This window comes from Manis pentadactyla, chromosome 12 (assembly GCF_030020395.1).
Source record: "Manis pentadactyla isolate mManPen7 chromosome 12, mManPen7.hap1, whole genome shotgun sequence".
In the NCBI taxonomy this organism is placed as follows: Eukaryota; Metazoa; Chordata; class Mammalia; order Pholidota; family Manidae; genus Manis; species Manis pentadactyla.
Genome location: NC_080030.1, coordinates 17,609,916 through 17,622,345, shown reverse-complemented (window position 1 = coordinate 17,622,345; position 12,430 = coordinate 17,609,916). Strand labels below are relative to the sequence as shown.

General features: G+C 42.8%; 1 long non-coding RNA gene across 1 annotated transcript; it reads left to right on the top strand.

Annotated features, from left to right (window-relative positions):
• Window positions 1-5,434: 5,434 nt before the first annotated feature.
• LOC130680086 (uncharacterized) lies at window positions 5,435-12,430 on the top strand. Its single transcript, XR_008993099.1, has 3 exons — window positions 5,435-6,369; window positions 9,646-10,217; window positions 10,300-12,430. It is a non-coding gene; the product is annotated as an uncharacterized LOC130680086 (long non-coding RNA).

Below are 12,430 nucleotides of genomic sequence, written 5' to 3'. Positions count from 1 at the left end.
TTTGTTGAATGTGTTTTCAGCATCTGTGGAGATGATCATGTGGTTTTTGTCCTCCTTTTTGCTGATGTGCTGGATGATGTTGATGTATTTTCTAATACTGTACCATCCTTGCATCCCTGGAATAAATCCTGCTTGATCGTGATGGATGATCTTTCTGATGTATTTTTGAAGTCAGTTTGTTAATATTTTGTTGAGTATTTTTGCATCTATGTTCGTCAGGGATATTGGTCTGGAATTTTCTTTTTTTTATTGTGTCTTTGCTTGTTTTTTCGTATTAGGGTGATGCAGTCCTCATAGAATGTGTTTGGAAGTATTCCTCTTCTACTTTTTGGAAAAGTTTAAGGAGGATGGCTATTAGAGCTTCACTAAATGTTTGATAAAATTCAGCACTGACGCCATCTGGGTCAGGTGTTTTGTTCTTAGGTAGTTTTTTGATTACCAGTTGAATTTTGTTGCTAGTTATTGGTCTGTTCAGATTTTCTGTTCTGCCTTGGTTAGCCTTGGAAGGTTGTATTTTTCAAGAGTGTTGTCCATTTCTTCTAGGTTATCCAGTTTGTCAGCATATAATTTTTTGTAGTATTCTCTGGTAATTCTTTGTATTTCTGTGGTGTCCGTAGTGATTTTTCCATTCTCATTTCATATTCTGTCCACATGTGCAGACTCTCTTTTTTTCTTGATTAGTCTGGCAAGGGGTTTATCTATTTTGTTTATTTTCTCGAAGAACCAGCTCCTACTTTCAATGATTCTTTGTATTGTTTTATTCTTCTCGATTTTATTTATTTCTACTCTAATCTTTATTATGTTCCTCCTCCTGCTGACTTTGGGCCTCATTTGTTCTTCTTTTTCTAGTTGTGATAATTGTGAGTTTAGACTGTTCAAATGGGATTGTCCTTCTTTCCTGAGGTAGGCCTGTATTGCAATATACTTCCCTCTTCGCACCGCCATGGCTGTGTCCCACAGATTTTGCATCACTGAATAATTGTTGTCATTTTTCTCCATATAGTGTATGATCCATCTTTTTATTTGGTCATTGATCCATTGATTATTTAAGAGCATGTTGTTAAGCCTCCATGTGATGGTATGCTTTTTCGTTTTATTTGCGTCATTTATTTCTAGTTTCATACCCTTGTGGTGTGAGAAGCTGCATCATTTTGGGGGGCTCGTCTGGGATAACTTCGGAGGTGAGTATCAGCATCCAAGCCTGCTTTTTCTTTCACTGTCCTTATAGAAGGAAGCCGTCTATGGCACACAACATCGGGCGCTCGTCAGCCACTTAAATGGGACTAGCCCGGCTGCCGACGTCAAAGTCTCGAGTGACAGGTTCCCCTGCATCTCCCTCAGTGGATCCCCCATCTCCCTTGGGAACCGGGAAAGTCACCTGAGTGGAGGCCAGGATTCCCCTTCAGAGGCATCTCCTCGGACGCCAGGGACTGAGGAAGGCTGTGGGCATGTGCGAGAGCCCAGGCTGAGGCTGCACTTCAGCGGCTTCTCAAAGGCCCACGTGTCTGGAATCAGACCCCGACAGCCCGACTGGGTATCCGTGAGGAGTGTCCCCCTTTCTGTCTCTCTCTGACTTCCAGCCTGCTTCTCCAGGCCGCCCTGGCCTCTGAGTGAGGCAGGGGCATTCCTAACTCTCTTCTAACTTCATTGATTTCACGGAACCCGATGTCAACCACTACAAGGTAGGAGATCTATGCTTCACTTTTATTCCTGACTAAATGCTGTACTTTTTAAATTTTTATTTTGATATCTTTAATGTATAATTACTCGAACAACATTATAGTTACTACACTACCCCTGTTATCAATTCCCCCCCACATACCATACCCCATTACAGTCAGTGTCCATCAGCATAGTAAGATGCTATAGAATCATTGTCTTTTCTGTACATACTGCCTTTCCTGTGTCCCCACCCCCCCCGCTACATTATAATGTGTGCTAATCATAATGCTCCATTTTCACCCGTATCCCTCCCTTCCCACCCGTCCTCCCCAGTCCCTTTCCCTTTGGTAACTTTTAGTCCATTCTTGGGTTCTGTGATTCTGCTGCTGTTTTGTTCCTTCAGTGTTTGCTTTGTTCTTATACTCCACAGATGAGTGAAATCATTTGGTATTTCTCTTTCTCTGCCTGGCTTATTTCACTGAGCATAATACCCTCTAGCCCCATCCATGTTGTTGCAAATGGTAGGATTTGTTTTCTTCTTATATCTGAATAATATTCCATTGTGTATATATACCACATCTTCTTTATCCATTCATCTACTGATGGACAATTAGGTTGCTTCCATTTCTTGGCTATTGTGAATAGTGCTGCGATAAACATAGGGGTGCACATGTCATTTTGAAACTGGGCTCCTGCATTCTTAGGGTAAATTCCTAGGAGTGGAATTCCTGGGTCAAATGGTATTTCTATTTTGAGTTTTTTGTGGACCCTCCATACTGCTTTCCACAATGGTTGAACTAGTTTACATTCCCACCAGCAGTGTAGGAGGGTTCCCCTTTCTCCACAACCTCGCCAACATTTGTTGTTGTGTGTGTTTTGGATGTTGGCCATCCTAACTGGTGTGAGGTGATATGTCATTGTGGTTCTAATTTGCATTTCTCTGATGATTAGCCATGTGGCGCATGTTTTCATGTGCCTGTTGGCCATCTGAATTTATTCTTGAAGAAGTATCTGTTCAGCTCCTCTGCCCATTTTTTAATTGGATGATTTGCTTTTTGTTTGTTAAGGTGAATAAGTTCTTTATATAATTTGGATGTCAACCCCTTATCGGATCTGTCATTTATGAATATATTCTCCCATACTGTAGCATGTCTTTTTGTTCTACTGATGGTGTCTTTTGCTATACACAAGCCTTTTCGCTTGGTGTAGTCCCATTTGTTCATTTTTGCTTTTGTTTCCCTTGCCCAAGGAGATGGATTCATGATAAAGTTTCTCATACTTATATTCAAGAGATTTTTGCCTATATTTTCTTCTTAAAGTTTTATGGTTTCATGACATACATTCATGTCTTTGATCCATTTTGAGTTTACTTTTGTGTGTGGGACTACACAGTCATCCAGTTTCATTCTCCTGTATGTAGCTCTCCAGTTTTGCCAACACCAGTCGTTGAAGAGAGTGTCATTTCCCCATGGTATATTCATGGCCCCTTTATCGTATATAAATTGTCCATATATTCTTGGGTTTATATCCTGGCTCTCTAGTCTGTTCCATCGGTCTGTGAGTCTGTTCTTGTGCCAGTACTGAATTGTCTTGATTACTGTGGCTTTTTAGTAGAGCTTGAAGTTGGGGAGCATAATCCCCCCTGCTTTATTTTTCCCTCTCAGGATTGCTTTGCCTATTCAGGGTCTTTTGTGGTTCCAAATGAGTTTTAGAACTATTTGCTCTTGTTTGTTGAAGAATGCTGTTGGTATTTGGATAGGGATTGCATTGAATCTGTAGATTGCTTTAGGTAGGATGGCCATTTTGACAATATTAATTCTTCCTATCCATAAACACGGGATGCGTTACCATTTATTGGTGTCCTTAGTTTCTCTAATGAGTGTCTTGTAGTTTCATGGTATAGGTCTTTCACTTCCTTGGTTAGGTTTATTCCTAGGTATTTTATTCTTTTGATGCAATTGTGAATGGAATTGATTTCCTGATTTCTTTCTCCTAGTTCATCATTAGTGTATATGAATGCAACAGATTTCTATGTATTAATTTTGTATCCTGAAATTTTGCTGAATTCAGATATTAGATCTAGTAGTTTTGGAGTGGGTCCTTTATGTTTTTTTATGTACAGTATCATGTCATCTGCAAACAGTGTCAGTTTAACTTCTTCCTTACCAGTCTGGATGCCTTTTATTTCTTTGTGTTGTTTGCTTGCTGTGGCTTGGAAGTCCAGAACTGTGTTGAATAAACGTGGGGAGAGTGGGCATCCTTGTCTTATTCCCAATCTTAAAGGAAAAGCCTTCAGCTTCTCTCTGTTAAGTATGATGTTGGCTGTGGGTTTGTCATATATGGCCTTCATATGTTGAGGTACTTGCCCTCTATGCCCAATTCGTTGAGAGTTTTTATCATAAATGGATGTTGAATTTTGTTGATTTTTTCAACATCTATGGTGATGATCATGTGGTTTTTGTACTTTTTGTTGATGTGGTGGATGATGCTGATGGATTTTTAAATGTTGTACCATCCTTGCAATTCTGGAATAAACCTATTTGATCATGATGGGATGATCTTTCTGATGTACTTTGAATTTTGTTTGGAGTATTTTGTTGAGTATTTTTGCATCTATGTTCATCAGAGATATTGGCTTGTAGTTTTCTTTTTTTGTGATGTCTTTGCCTGCTTTTGACGTTGGAGTGATGCTGGCCTCATAGAATGAGCATAAGTCCCTCCTCTTCTACTTTTTGGAAAACTTTAAGCAGGATGGGCATTAGGTCTTCACTACATGTTTGATAAAATTCAGCGGTGAAACCATGTAATCAAAGGTTTTTTTCTTAGGTAGTTTGTTGATCACGAATTCAGTTTCGTTACTGGTAATTGGACTGTTCAGATTTTCTGTTTCTCCCTGGGTCAGCCTTGCTAGGTTGTATTTTTCTAGAAAGTTGTCCATTTCTTCTAGGATATGCAGTTTGTTAGCATATCATTTTTCATAGTATTCTCTAATAATTTTTTTTTCTGTGGCATCTGTAGTGATTTTCCATTTCTCATTTCTGATTTTGTTTATGTGTGTAGACTCTCTTTTATGTCGATAAGTCTGGCTAGGAGTTTATTTTATTTTCCCGAAGAACCAGCGCCTGCTTTCATTGATTTCTTTCTACTGTTTTATTTTTCTCAATAAAATTTTTTCTGCTCTAAGCTTTATTATGCCCCTCCTTCTGACTTTTAGCCTCAATTTTTCTTCTTTTTTAGTTTCATTAATTGTGAGTTTAGACTGTTCATATGGGATTGTTCTTCTTTCCTTAGGTAGGCTTTTATTGCAATATACTTGCCTTTGCTGCACCCAACACAGAGTTTTGTGGTGTTGAATTATTGTTGTCATTTGTCTCCATATATTGCTTGTTCTCTGTTTTTATTTGGTCATGGATCCATTGGTTGTTTAGGAGCATGTTGCTGAGCCTGCATGTGTTTGTGGGCTTTTTCATTTTCTTTGCATAATTTACTTCTTCTTTCATACCTTTGTGGTCTGAGTAGGTGTTTGGTACAATTTCAATCTTTTTGAATTTACGGAGGCTCTTTTTGTTGCCTAGGATATGATGTATTCTTGAAAATGTTCCATGTGCACTTGAGAAGAATGTGTATCCTGCAGTTTTGGGTGTAGAGTTCTGTAGATGTCTGTTAGATCCATCTGTTCTAGGGTGTCATTCAGTGCCTCTGTGTCCTTACTTATTTTCTGTCTGGTTGATCTGCCTTTGAGTGGTGCATTGCATTCTATTTCCCCCTTTAATTCTGTTAGTGTTTGTTTCACATATGTAGGTGCTCCTGTGTTGGGTGCATAGATATTTTAAATGGTTGTATCCTCTTGTTGGACTGACCCCTTTATCATTATGGAATGTCCTTCTTTCTCTCTTGTTGCTTTCTTTGTTTTGAAGTCTATTTTGTGTGATACAGGTACTGCATCTCCTGATTTTTTTCTCCCTATTGTTTGCATGAAACATGTTTTTCCATCCCTTCACTTTTGGTCTTTGTATGTCTTTGGGTTTGAAGTAGTCTCTTGTAGGCAGCATATAGATGGGTATTGCTTTTTTATCCACTGTGTAACTCTGTGTCTTTTGGTTGGTGCATTCAGTCCGTTTACATTTAGGGTGATTATTGATATGTGCCTACTACCATTACAGGCTTTGGATTTGTGGTCACCAAAGGGTCAAGGGCAGCAGTACCTGCAGGGCCTGCTGCACGTCCCTAGGGGGCGAGGCGGTGCAGGAAGCCGCCCTGGCCGGCTGGTCCGTCCGAAATTCCTAGTGGGCGGGTCAGCGAGTTAGGAAACAGGCGAGGGGGTGGGGGCGGGGCGCGGGGCCGCGAGCCTCCTCCCCTCGGCCAATCAGCAGCTTCGGCAGCCCCTGGGAGGGCGCACTTTCTTCCCTGCACCCGGCGAGGAGGAGGACGGCAGCGGCGTCTCCTCAACTGCAGGCGGACTCCTCAGGAGCCGCGGCGCGGCCCTGGCACTGGCTGCGGGGCCGCCGAAGGCGTTCTGACGGAAATTTCCCTGCTTACAACTTCGCCGCCGCCGCCGCGCTCCTGGAGGCCCGCCGCTGCCAGATAACGGCCGCTCTGCTGCACCGTGGCGCCCGAGAGCCCGGCCAAAGTTGAGCGCAGGCCGGCGGCGCGGGTGGTGGCCGCTCCGGACGCTCCAGCTGCACTTGCTCCAGGCGCTGGTTCAAGGTAGGAGGGGGCGCTGGCGCGGGGTCCCCTGAGGAGCGGGCCAGTGGTGCGCGTGGCCCCCTGAGGAGGGGGCTGGTGGGGGTGGGGGGTGTATTGGGATGTGGCCGCCAGGCATGGGTGCTCTGTGAGTCTGCTGCTGCTTTGTTCCTTCATTTTTTCTTTGTTGTTACACTTCACAAATGAGGGAAATCATTTGGTACTTGTCTGTGTCCGCCTGGCTTATTTCACTGAGCATAATACCCTCTAGCTCCATCTATGTTGTTGCAAATGATAGGATTTGTTTCTTATGGCTGAGTAGTGTTCAATTCTGTATATTTACCACCTCTTCTTTTATCCATTCATTCATCTACTGATGGACACTTAGGTTGCTTCCATATCTCGGCTCTTGTAAATAGTGCTGCAGTAAACATAGGGGTGGCACATGTCTTTTTGAATCTGAGAAGTTGTTTTCTTTGGGCAAATTCCTAGCAGTGGAATTCCTGGGTCAATTGGTATTTCTATTTTTAGTTTTTTGAGGAACCTCCATATTGCTTTCCACAATGGTTGAACTAGTTTACATTCCCACCAGCAGTGTAGGAGGGTTCCCTTTTCTCCACATCCTCGCCAGCATTTGTTGTTCCTAGTCTTTTGGATGCTGACCATCCTAACTGGTGTGAGGTGATACCTCGTTGTGGCTTCAATTTGAATTTCCCTTATTACTAGCAAGGTGGAGCATCTTTTCTTGTGCCTGTTGACCATCTCAATTTATTCTTGAAGAAGTATCCGTTCAGATACTCTGCCCAATTTTTAATTGGATTATTTGCTTTTTGTTTGTTGAGGTGCGTGAGCTCTTTATATATTTTGGATGTCATTTATGAATATATTCTCCCATACTGTAGCATGTCTTTTTGTTCCACTGATGGTGTCCTTTGCTGTACAGAAGCTTCTTAGTTTGATATAGTGCCACTTGTTTAGTTTTGCTTTTGTTTCCCTTGCCTGGGGAGATATGTTCCTGAAGAAATTCCTCATGTTTATGTCTAAGAGATTTTTGCCTGTGTTTTTTCCTAACAATGCTATGGTTTCATGACTTAGATTCAGGTCTTTCTTTAATACATTTTGAGTTTACTTTTGTATATGGGGTTAGACAATAATCCAGTTTCATTCTCTTACATGTAGCTGTCCAGTTTTGCCAACACCAGCTGTTGAAGAGGCTGTCAGTTCCCCATTGTGTATCCATGGCTCCTTTATCATATATTAATTGACCATATATGCTTGCGTTAGTATCTGGACTCTCAATTCTGTTCCCCTGGTCTATGGGTCTGTTCTTGTGTCAGCACCAAATTGTCTTGATTACTGTGGCTTTGTAGTAGAGCTTGAAGTTGGGAAGCGAGATTCCCCCTGCTTTATTCTTCCTTCTGAGGATTGCTTTGGCAAGTCTGGGTCTTTTGTGGTTGCATATGAATTTTTGAACTATTTGTTCCAGTTCGTTGAAGAATGCTGTTGATATTTTGATAGGGAATGCATTCAATCTGTAGATTGCTTTAGGCAGGATGGGTATTTTGACAATATTAATTCTTCCTACCCAAGAGCATGGGATGAGTTTCCATTTATTAGTGTTCTCTTTAATTTCTGTTTAGAGTGTCTTGTAGTTTACATGGTACAGGCCTTTCACTTCATTTGTTAGGTTGATTCCTAGGCATTTTATTCTTTTTGATGCAATTGTGAATGGAATTGTTTTCCTGATTACTCTTTCTGCTAGTTCATCGTTAGTGTACAGGAATGCAACAGATTTCTGTGTATTAACTTTGTATCCTGCAACTTTGCTGAATTCAGAGATTAGTTCTACTAGTTTTGGAGTGGATTCTTTATGGCTTTTTATGTACAATATCATATGACCTGCAAACAGGGCCAGTTTGACTTCTTCTTTACCAATCTGGATGCCTTGTATTTCTCTGTTTTGTCTGATTGCCGTGGCGAGGTCCTTCAGTAGTATGTTGAATAAAAGCGGGTAGAGTGGGCATCCTTGTCTTGTTCCCGATCTTAGAGAACATGTTTTCAGCTTCTCACTGTTAAGTATGATGTTGGCTGTGGGTTTGTCATAAATGGCCTTTATTATGTTGAGGTACTTGCCCTCTATACCCATTTTGTTGAGAGTTTTCATCACGAATGGATGTTGAATTTTGTTGAATGTGTTTTCAGCATCTGTGGAGATGATCATGTGGTTTTTGTCCTCCTTTTTGCTGATGTGCTGGATGATGTTGATGTATTTTCTAATACTGTACCATCCTTGCATCCCTGGAATAAATCCTGCTTGATCGTGATGGATGATCTTTCTGATGTATTTTTGAAGTCAGTTTGTTAATATTTTGTTGAGTATTTTTGCATCTATGTTCGTCAGGGATATTGGTCTGGAATTTTCTTTTTTTTATTGTGTCTTTGCTTGTTTTTTCGTATTAGGGTGATGCAGTCCTCATAGAATGTGTTTGGAAGTATTCCTCTTCTACTTTTTGGAAAAGTTTAAGGAGGATGGCTATTAGAGCTTCACTAAATGTTTGATAAAATTCAGCACTGACGCCATCTGGGTCAGGTGTTTTGTTCTTAGGTAGTTTTTTGATTACCAGTTGAATTTTGTTGCTAGTTATTGGTCTGTTCAGATTTTCTGTTCTGCCTTGGTTAGCCTTGGAAGGTTGTATTTTTCAAGAGTGTTGTCCATTTCTTCTAGGTTATCCAGTTTGTCAGCATATAATTTTTTGTAGTATTCTCTGGTAATTCTTTGTATTTCTGTGGTGTCCGTAGTGATTTTTCCATTCTCATTTCATATTCTGTCCACATGTGCAGACTCTCTTTTTTTCTTGATTAGTCTGGCAAGGGGTTTATCTATTTTGTTTATTTTCTCGAAGAACCAGCTCCTGCTTTCACTGATTCTTTGTATTGTTTTATTCTTCTCGATTTTATTTATTTCTACTCTAATCTTTATATAATGTTCCTCCTCTTGCTGACTTTGGGCCTCATTTGTTCTTCTTTTTCTAGTTGTGATAACTGTGAGTTTAGACTGTTCAAATGGGATTGTACTTCTTTCCTGAGGTAGGCCTGTATTGCAGTATACTTCCCTCTTAGCACCGCCTTGTCTGTGTCCCACAGATTTTGCGTCACTGAATAATTGTTGTCATTTTTCTCCATATATTGCTTGACCTCTCTTTTTATTTGGTCATTGATCCATTGTTTATGTAAGAGCATGTTGTTAAGCCTCCATGTGATGGTATGCTTTTTCGTTTTATTTGCGTCATTTATTTCTAGTTTCATACCCTTGTGGTGTGAGAAGCTGCATCATTTTGGGGGGCTCGTCTGGGATAACTTCGGAGGTGAGTATCAGCATCCAAGCCTGCCTTTTCTTTCACTGTCCTTATAGAAGGAAGCCGTCTGTGGCACACATCATTGGGCGCTCGTCAGCCACTTAAATGGGACTAACCCGGCTGCCGATCTCAAAGTCTCGAGTGACAGGTTCCCCTGCGTCTCCCTCAGTGGATCACCCGTCTTCCTTGGGAACCAGGAAAGTCACCTGAGTGGAGGCCAGGACAGGATTCCCCTTCAGAGGCATCTCCTTGGACGCCAGGGACTGAGGAAGGCCGTGGGCACCTGCGAGAGTCTAGGCTGAGGATGCGCTTCAGCGGCTTCTCAAAGGCCCGCGTGTCTGGAATCAGACCCCGACATCCCGACTGGGTATCCGTGAGGAGTGTCCCTCTTTCTGTCTCTCTCTGACTTCCAGCCTGCTTCTCCAGGCCGCCCTGGCCTCTGAGTGAGGCAGGGGGCGTTCCTAACTCTCTTCTAACTTTATCAGCATCACGGACCCCGATGCTCAGCACCGCAAGGTAGGTGATCTTCACTTCACTTTTATTCCTGTCTAAATGGTGTTCTTTTTATCTAATGAAAATGTGTCTGTGTACCCGTTAGCCACCTAAAAGACAATTATCGTCGCCTGCCAGTCTTAAGTCTTGTTGAAAGTTTCCCAGTGTGTGCCGTCCATAATTCCCACTTCTGGATAAATGGGAATGCAGGGAGTGGCTGTGCGGAGCTCCTGCTTTCCTCTCATAAGCTGCAGACTGGGAGGGCAGACCGGACTAGTAGACAGTGGTCCTTGGATCTCCGCTCCGGCCGATGGATGTGATGGCGCTGAGTGAACCTCCTGCTAGGCTGCTGCCTATGGAAGAGTCACAGATGACCCCTGACCTCTTGTGTCACCAGATTTCTTACAGTGGGTGACTAGCAGGGTGTTTCCCAGGCAGTGGCAGAAACTGGTGTTGGAAGTATATAGACGCCCCCCCAATAAATGTCCGTCCCAGCCTCTGAATTTTATCTCTGGCTTTTGAAAAAGTTCCCTTGCTCCTCATTCAAAGCCGTCCTGTTAAGGCTGTGCCACTTTCTCCTGTATAATGTAAATGAAGTCTGTGCAGTAGTCAGGCTGAAACCCGAGTCCACCATGTAAATGATTCTATGCTATTGACCTCCCTTCCTTAGAGGCAGCCATCCTGGGGCTGTGGCATTTCCCTACCTGTAGCCCCAGGGAAGGGAAACAGGATTGTGAGTCTGACCAAAGCTCTGACAGGGAGATGCCAGACAGTCCCTGCACTTATTGGACAGGCAGGGGGCTCTCAAGGAATGATCCCGAGTGTACTATGCTAAAGCTTGTGCAGAGAAAACTAGGATCTAGATGTAACTCCCCAAAGGCATAAAGTAGGAGCACACTGTTAAGGTCACACTAAAAATCCAGAGCTCTGAGGCGACTCTTGCTTAGTGGGAACACAAGAGGGAAATCAAGGCAAGGTGCAGGCCACGGTGGTAAGGAGTGGTGAAACCCAGTAGACCTGGCAGAGGAGGTGATTGACCACTGTCACCCAGGCTCCAAGGCGAGGGGACGCCCTCACAGAGAGAGAGGCTGACCAGGTGCTGGATGTGAGGCCCCACACAGGGAGCACCCTGGCTGGCCTGTGGGGGCCGAGGCAGGTGCAGGCCCTGTAGGTCTTTGTGCCTATGTGCTGATGTCACCCCTGTGGTCCTGCCTGGTGGCCCTTCTCCAGAGAGCATGAGTAGTCACAGGTAAAGGAGCCTCCTTTTGGGGACACCCCGGGCTGGTGTTGGTTAGTGGCCCTTTGCTTGCTGAGGTGGCAGGCCAGCTAGCTTGCTGGGAGACTGCTCCCCTCTCTGCTGTCAAGGTGTGGACATGGTGTTTCAGTGCATTTAGGCACTTAGATGTGAGTGAGGTCTATTTGAAATGGAATAGTAGCTTTTAGAGCTATGTTTCTTTCTGTTTGTATGAAAAAGGTACTGAGCCTAAGGAGTTGGGTGAAAGTGGCAGGAATTCTAAGAATATTTATGTCCTTGCATTTCTGTTTAGGGAAATGATTCTGAAGTAATTTTTTACTCATGTATGAAGGTGATGAGTAAAGTCACATTAATCATGTCGAGATGAAGTGATAATGTAGCAGAAATAAAGCCCCTACACCTTGGCCTGATACACAGGAGACACACCATTGGCGCTCTTTGCTCTCCTGTCCTGGTTCATTACCTTAACTAACTTCATGGTTCAGAGTGGTCCCATCCACATTTCAAGCAAAGTCTTTCTAAAACTGCATAGAAACACTTGGCAGGATATCCCCAGAGGGTAGTGGAAAAATTACTCTTTCTGATCACTGTTTCTTTGCCAGTTGTTCTCTCTGCCCCGCGTTCCTTTCCTATTTCTGCATTTCCTGTGATTGTAGACCGAGAGGGGCAGTGGTGCGCGTCTCCTCTAGACAGCCTTTGGGGCTGTTCAGGGGCCGTGTTTCTGTGGTGTTGGCAGTGCTCTTACCTTAAACATAGCTTGTCCTCTGAAGTATTCATGCAGGGTTACTTCTCTTATGCAATCAAAATTGTAGAAAAACCATTAGCGTTTTCTGTTCTCAGTTGTATTTCAGATCTAACCCGATTTCTTAGGCACGTTATATGTTCCTTTTGAATTGTAAGCATAAAGCAACAGATCACTTTTTATGTTCACCTACATCATTAGCAATAAATAATTAGATCAACGTGTAAGTTTTATCAAATT